Here is an 8,842-nt window from a genome sequence, read left to right on the forward strand (position 1 = left end):
GAGAGATGAAGCTTGAGAGACTATGGACTCCAGGAAACAAATTGAAGGTTTTAGAGGGGAGGGGGTTGGGGGAAAGTGTTAGCCCGGTGATGGGTATTAAGGAGGGCATGTACTGCATGGAGCACTGGCTGTTATACGAAAACAATGAATCATGGATCACTACATCAAAACTAATGATGTATTGTATGGTGACTAACATAATATAATAAAATTAAATAAAAAAAAAAAGAAGTCCTGTCATGACCTTGGGTATGTAACAAAAATCTATCAGAGACAGATTACTGAAGAAAAAGTACCTGGGAGTGTAGAGATGGGAGTCCAACAGAATCAACACAATCACCCCCAGATTTCCAACTAGAGTAAAGAGATAGAAGAGGGTGAATGTCATAAAGAGTGAGATCTGCAGTTCTGGAGCATCTGTATGTCCTAGAAGGATGAACTCACTTCTGTGCTGTTCTCCATGGATGTCAGTGGGGAATCACAGGATACCCTGTAGTGATGAGAAGTAAAGGAACAGAGTGTTAATTGGAAAAGAGAGTAGAATGAAGTTGAACTGTGTAAATTGATTGTTTCAATTATGGCAATAATTTGTTCTTCAAGTCTAGAGCACACACAAAACAAAACAACCAGTCATTACGCTCATTTATTTTGTGAGGGAACTTAGGCTCAAAAAGGTTGTGTAATTTGTCCAAGCTTACCCAAATATTAACTGGCAGAATCAAGCTGTGTACCCAGGCAGACTAATTCCAGAATCCCATGACAGTAACTGAAATTTGAATTGAATTGAATTAATTCTATTCACATGAAGCCATTGAATCCATCAGAACCATCTTAATGTTAGTTGTGAGGAATACTGACATGATGAAGATACTATTCCTGGATTTGAGACTTGCAGTGGGGTGACAGAAGCATAGAGGTAGAGTGGATGTAGTGGGGGAGCTGCTGCTGCAGACATGGACAACCAGCAAAGGCACTTCTGAAGAGAAGGTAATGCACCAAGTACAAGAGCTCAAGCTCCTGTGCTAAAATGGTACCCTAGCATTTACCGTCTGGGAGACACTGTCCTAACCTAAGTTCTCTGAGCCTCAGTTTTTTCATCTCTAAAAATGGAGATGTAATGTGAAGGGGCAATTGTGAGTTTAAAAATAATGCATGAACAACAATAATGACAAATCTCATGAGTGTTGGCTCTAATGTTATTAGTGGGATGAAAGGGTGGTCTCTGTCTTGGCTGGGTAAATGTGGGAAGCCATATCCAATCTCTAGGTTACAGATTAGTTTTGAAGTCTGAGAGCCTCGCTCTTTGATTTGTCTTTCCCCACACACCATGTCCACTCAGATCTTCTGATCCTCCTGTGTCTCGTTCTGTCCTACCTCTGACCGTATCATTGGCCACACCAGCCATTCGTTCAGTTTCTTCCTTGGGATCCATACTTTACCTTGGGTTGAAACAGTTTTCTTCTGTTTTGAACTCACTCTTACTCTCATTACTCTGACCCCTTAAGCTGGATGACAAAGAACCAGGGTCAAAATCTCATGTCCCTGGGTTTGACTCTAGCTTTCAGATCTGCCTTCGAGGTGAGCTCCATGCTGTGATTTTTCTCATTTGAACTGAATGAAGCCTATGCCACAGCTTTCCCTCATTGGTAACCACTCTTCTCTACCATCTGAAGAGGCGTCACAACTTCCCCTTTCATACCCAGTTCCTAAAAACATTTGTATGTGCTCACCTTTGACAAATATAAGATTTTTTTTTAGCATATACTAAGTTCTACAACCTCTGATAAGAGCATTCCGAGTGTGGGTGTGTATTCTTTCTTTATCCTCATGACTTTATAAGGATAACTTATAAATTGACAAGAATAACTTTAAAAGTTATAGTATCCTACAATGTTATAAGATATGGAGTATTTAAAAAAAGATATGGAGTATTAATATCCACATTTTGTGGTTAAAGAATTGAGGATTTGAGAGGTTTGGTGACTTTACAGAGGTCCACTCTACACCTAGCAAGAAATAAACTCAAGATTCATATACAGATCAGAAAGTTCATAAGCCTGTGCTTTTAGCTACTACACTTTCAGCTTTTTTATGTGAGCCAGTAATATGAGTAAGGTTAGAGAGCAAAAAAAGGTTGAAATAGAGTACGGAGCTTTATAATCATGAGGATCCTCTTGGAGTCTAAAGACATATCATTTCACCTTGTTCTACTTAACTTCCCTTCCATAACAGACCCACAATTAGTAAACAGAATGAAATTACTACCTATTCCATTGAAGCATAATCTATCCTCTATTTCTTGTTATTGCTGTTCAGCGTCCTTAGGAAAGCAATATGTTGTTTCCTAATTATCACTAAATTCCTTATTTGTTGAATAATGATGTACATTTGAGCATTTAAGACCAGCTCTGCCTCACTGTTCAGAAAAATACTCACAGCATCCATTACTTTGCTAAAATAATTTACAGCAATTCCTAGAGCATAGATCGTTTACCTCTTTGGTTAGGTTTATTCTGAGGTATCTTATGGTTTTTGGTGCTGTTATAAATGGAATCGTTTCTCTAAATTCTCTTTCTACAGTTGCGTTGTTAGTGTATAAGAAAGCAACTGATTTCTGTGCATTGATTTTGTATCCTGCCACATTACTGAATTGCTGTATGAGTTCTAGTAATTTGGGGGTGGAGTCTTTTGGGTTTTCCACATAAAGTATCATGTCGTCTGCAAAAAGAGAGAGTTTGACTTCTTCTTTGCCAATTTGAATACCTTTTATTTCTTTTTGTTGTCTGATTGCTGTTGCTAGGACTTCTAGTACTATGTTGAACAATAGTGGCAAGAGTGGGCATCCTTGACGTGTTCCTGATCTTAGGGAAAGGCTCTCAGCTTTTCCCCATTGAGGATGATATTTGCTGTGGGTTTTTCATAGATGGATTTTATGAACTTGAGGAATATTCCCTCTATCCCTATACTCCGAAGAGTCTTCATCAGGAAGGATGCTGTATTTTGTCAAATGCTTTTTCTGCATTAATTGAGAGGACCATATGGTTCTTCTCTCTCCTCTTATTAATGTGGTTCTATCACGGTGATTGATTTGCGAATGTTGAACCACACTCGCATCCTGGGGATAAATCCCACTTGGTCGTGGTGGATGATCCTTTTAATGTATTGTTGGATCCTATTAGCTAGAATTTTGTTGAGGAATTTGGAATCCATATTCATCAGGGATATCGGTCTGAAATTCTCCTTTTTGATGGGGTCTTTGCCTGGTTTGGGGATTAAGATAATGCTGGCCTCATAGAATGAGTTTGGAAGTTTTCCTTCTGTTTCTGTTTTTTGAAACAGCTTCAGGAGAATAGGTATTCTTTCTTCTTTGAATGTTTGGTAGAATTCCCCAGGGAATCCATCAGGCCCTGGACTCTTGTTTTTTGGGATGTTTTTGATCACTGCTTCAATCTCGTTACTGGTTATTGGCCTATTCAGGTTGTCAATTTCTTCCTGTTTCAGTCTTGGCAGCTTATAGGTTTCCAGGAAGGCCTCCATTTCATCCAGATTGCTCAGTTTATTGGCATATAGTTGTTGATAATAATTTCTAATGATTGTTTCTATTTCCTTGGTGTTAGTCGTGATCTCTCCCCTTTCATTCATAATTTCATTAATTTGGGTCCTTTCTCTTTTCTTTTGGATAAGTCTGGCCAGTGGTTTATCAATCTTATTAATTCTTTCAAAGAACCAACTTCTAGTTTCGTTGATCTGATCTACTGTGTTTCTGGTTTCTAATTCATTGATTTCTGCTCTGATTTTAATTATTTCTCTTCTAATGCATGGCTTAGTCATCGTTTGTTGCTTTTTCTCTAGTTCTTTAAGGTGTAGATTTAGTTGGTGAATTCGGGATTTTTCTATTTTTCTTGGATGGCTATGTATTTCCCCCTTAGGACCACCTTTGCAGTATCCCATAGGTTTTGGACTGATGTGTTTTCATTCTCATTGATTTCCATGAATTGTTTAAGTTCTTCTTTGATTTCCTGGTTGACCCAAACATTCTTGAGCAGAGTGGTCTTTTTTTTTTATTGTTATGTTAATCACCATATATTACATCATTAGTTTTTGGTGCAGTGTTCCATGATTCATTGTTTGTTCATAACACCCAGTGCTCCATGCAGAACGTGCCCTCCTCAATACCCATCACCAGGCTAACCCATCCCCCTACCCCCCTCCCCTCTAGAACCCTCAGTTTGTTTTTCAGAGTCCATCATCTCTCATGGTTCGTCTCCCCCTCTGACATACTCCCCTTTTCTTCCTCTCCTGTTATCTTCTTCTTTTTCTTTTTTCTTAAAATATGTTCCGTTATTTGTTTCAGAAGTACAGATCTGTGATTCAACAGTCTTGCACAATTCACAGCGCTCACCGTAGCACATACCCTCCCCAATATCTATCACCCAGCCACCCCATCCCTCCCACCCCCAACCACTCCAGTAACACTCAGTTTCTTTCCTGAGATTAAGAATTCCTCATATCAGTGAGGTCATGTGATACATGTCTTTCTCTGATTGACTTATTTCACTCAGCATAACACCCTCCAGTTCCATCCACGTCGTTGCAAATGGCAAGATCTCATTCCTTTTGATGGCTGCATAATATTCCATTGTGTATATATACCACTTCTTCTTTATCCATTCATCTGTCGATGGGCATCTTGGCTCTTTCCACAGTTTGGCTATGGTGGACATTGCTACTATAAACATTGGGGTACACGTACCCCTTCGGGTCCCTACATTTGTATCTTTGTGGTAAATACCCAGGAGTGCAATTGCTGGATCGAACAGTAGCTCTAATTTCAACTGTTTGAGGAACCTCCATACTGTTTTCCAGAGGGGTTGCACCAGCTTGCATTCCCACCAACAGTGTAGGAGGGTTCCCCTTTCTCCACATCCCCGCCAACATCTGTCGTTCCCTGACTTGTTAATTTTAGCCATTCTGACGGGTGTGAGGTGGTATCTCATTGAGGTTTTGATTTGGATTTCCCTGATGCTAAGCGATGTTGAGCACTTTTTCCTGTGCCTGTTGGCCATTTGGATGTCTTCTTTGGAGAAATGTCTGTTCATGTCTTCTGCCCATTTCTTGATTGGATTATTTGTTCTTTGGGTGTTGAGTTTGATAAGTTCTTTATAGATTTTGGATACTAGCCCTTTATCTGATATGTCATTTGCAAATATTTTCTCCCATTCTGTTGGTTGTCTTTTGGTTTTGTGGACTGTTTCTTTTGCTGTGCAGAAGCTTTTTATCTTGATGAAATCCCAATAGTTCATTTTTGCCCTGGCTTCCCGTGCCTTTGGCGATGTTTCTAGGAAGAAGTTGCTGCGGCTAAGGTCGAAAAGGTTGCTACCTGTGTTCTCCTGTAGGATTTGGATGGACTCCTGTCTCACGTTTCGGTCTTTCAACCATTTGGAGTCTATTTTTGTGTGTGGTGTAAGGAAATGGTCCAGTTTCATTCTTCTGCATGTGGCTGTCCAATTTTCCCAACACCATTTGTTGAAGAGACTGTCTTTTTGCCATTGGACATTCTTTCCTGCTTTGTCAAAAATAAGTTGACCATAGAGTTGAGGGTCCATTTCTGGGCTCTCTGTTCTGTTCCATTGATCTATGTGTCTGTTTTTGTGCCAGTACCATACTGTCTTGATGATGACAGCTTTGTAATAGAGCTGGAAGTCCGGAATTGTGATGCCGCCAGCTTTGCTTTTCTTTTTCAGTATTCCTCTGGCTATTCTGGGTCTCTTCTGGTTCCATACAAATTTTAGGATTATTTGTCCCATTTCTTTGAAAAAAGTGGATGGTATTTTGATGGGGATTGCATTGAATGTGTAGATTGCTCTAGGTAGCATTGACATCTTCACAATGTTGATTCTCCCAATCCATGAGCATGGAACGTTTTTCCATTTCTTTGTGTCTTCTTCAATTTCTTTCCTGAGTATTTTATAGTTTTCTGAGTACAGATCCTTTGCCTCTTTGGTTAGATTTATTCCTAGGTATCTAATGGTTTTGGGTGCAATTGTAAATGGGATCGACTCCTTGATTTGTCTCTCTTCTGTCTTGTTGTTGGTGTATAGGAATGCCACTGATTTCTGTGCATTGATTTTATATCCTGCTACTTTACTGAATTCCTGTATGAGTTCTAGCAGTTTTGGGGTGGAGTCTTTTGGGTTTTCCACATACAGTATCATATCATCTGCAAAGAGTGAGAGTTTGACTTCCTCTTTGCCGATTTGGATGCCTTTGATTTCTTTTTGTTGTCTGATTGCTGTGGCTAGGACTTCTAATACTATGTTGAATAGCAGTGGTGAGAGTGGACATCCCTGCCGCGTTCCTGACCTTAGGGGAAAAGCTCTCAGCCTTTCCCCATTGAGAATGATATTCGCTGTAGGTTTTTCATAGATGGCTTTTATGATATTGAGGTATGTACCCTCTATCCCTATACTCTGAAGAGTTTTGATCAAGAAAGGATGTTGTACTTTGTCAAATGCTTTTTCTGCATCTATTGAGAGGATCATATGATTCTTGTTCTTTCTTTTGTTAATGTATTGTATCACGTTGATTGATTTGCGGATGTTGAACCAGCCTTGCAGCCCAGGAATAAATCCCACTTGGTCGTGGTGAATAATCCTTTTAGTGTACTGTTGGATCTTATTGGCTAGTATTTTGGTGAGAATTTTTGCATCCATGTTCATCAAGGATATTGGTCTGTAATTCTCTTTTTTGATGGGGTCTTTGTCTGGTTTTGGGATCAAGGTAATGCTGGCCTCATAAAATGAGTTTGGAAGTTTCCCTTCCATTTCTATTTTTTGGAACAGTTTCAGGAGAATAGGTATTAATTCTTCTTGAAATGTCTGATAGAATTCCCCTGGGAAGCCATCTGGCCCTGGACTTTTGTTTCTTGGGAGATTTTTGATGACTGTTTCAATTTCCTTAGTGGTTATAGGTCTGTTCAGGTTTTCTATTTCTTCCTGGTTCAATTTTGGTAGTTGATACATCTCTAGGAATGCACCCATTTCTTCCAGGTTATCTAATTTGCTGGCATAGAGTTGCTCATCCTATGTTCTTATAATTGTTTGTATTTCTTTGGTGTTGCTTGTGATCTCTCTTTCATTCATGATTTTGTTGATTTGGGTCATTTCTCTTTTCTTTTTCATCAGTCTGGCCAGGGGTTTATCAATCTTGTTAATTCTTTCAAAGAACCAGCTCCTAGTTTCGTTGATCTGTTCTACTGTTCTTTTGGTTTCTAGTTCATTGATTTCTGCTCTGATCTTTATTATTTCTCTTCTCCTGCTGGGTTTAGGCTTTCTTTGTTGTTCTTTCTCCAGCTCCTTTAGGTGTAGGGTTAGGTTGTGTATTTGAGACCTTTCTTGTTTCTTGAGAAAGGCTTGTATTGCTATATACTTTCCTCTCAGGACTGCCTTTGCTGTATCCCAAAGATTTTGAACAGTTGTGTTTTCATTTTCATTGGTTTCCATGAATTTTTTTAATTCTTCTTTAATTTCTTGGTTGACCCATTCATTCTTTAGTAGGATGCTCTTTAGCCTCCATGTATTTGAGTTCTTTCCGACTTTCCTCTTGTGGTTGAGTTCTAGTTTCAAAGCATTGTGGTCTGAAAATATGCAGGGAATGATCCCAATCTTTTGGTACCGATTGAGACCTGATTTGTGACCTAGGATGTGATCAATTCTGGAGAATGTTCCATGGGCACTAGAGCAGAGTGGTCTTTAGCTCTAGGAACTACAGAACACTCATGAAAGAAATTGAAGAAGACACAAAAAGATGGAAAAATATTCCATGCTCATGGATCGGAAGAATAAACATTGTTAAAATATCTATGCTACCCAGAGCAATCTATACCTTCAATGCCATCCCAATCAAAATTCCAATGATATTCTTCAAAGTGCTGGAAAAAAGAATCCTAAAATTTGTATGGAACCAGAAAAGACCCCGAATCGCCAAGGAAATGTTGAAAAATAAAAACAAAGCTGGGGGCATCACGTTGCCCGATTTCAAGCTATATTACAAAGCAATGATCACCAAGACAGCATGGTACTGGCACAAAAACAGACATATAGACCAATGGAACAGAATAGAGAACCCAGATATAGACCCTCAACTCTATGGTCAAATAATCTTTGACAAAGCAGGAAAAAACACGCAATGGAAAAAAGACAATCTCTTCAATAAATGGTGCTGGGAAAATTGCAGAGCCACATGCAGAAGAATGAAACTTGACCATTCTCTAACACCATTCACAAAGATAAACTGAAAGTGGATGAAAGACCTCAATGTGAGACAGGAATCCATCAAAACCCTAGAGGAGAACATAGGCAGTGACCTCTTTGACATCAGTCACAGCAACTTCTTTCAAGGTACATCTCCAAAGACTAGTGAAACAAAAGCAAAAATAAACCTTTGGGACTTCATCAAGATAAAAAGCTTCTGCACAGCAAAGGAAACAGTCAACAAAACAAAGAGGCAACCCACAGAATGGGAGAAGATATTTGCAAATGACACTACAGATAAAGGGCTGGTATCCAAGATCTATAAAGAACTTCTCAAACTCAACACCCAAAAAACAAATAATCAAGTCAAAAAATGGGCAGAAGACATAACAGACACTTCTCCAAAGAGGACACACAAATGGCTAACAGACACATGAAAAAGTGTTCATCATCATCAGCCATCAGTGAAATTCAAATCAAAACCACATTGAGATACCACATTACACGAGTCAGAATGGCAAAAATGGACAAGGCAAGAAACAACAAATGTTGGAGAGGTTGTGGAGAAAGGGAAACCCTCTTACACTGTT

Source organism: Zalophus californianus, chromosome 11 (assembly GCF_009762305.2).
Source record: "Zalophus californianus isolate mZalCal1 chromosome 11, mZalCal1.pri.v2, whole genome shotgun sequence".
NCBI lineage: Eukaryota > Metazoa > Chordata > Mammalia > Carnivora > Otariidae > Zalophus > Zalophus californianus.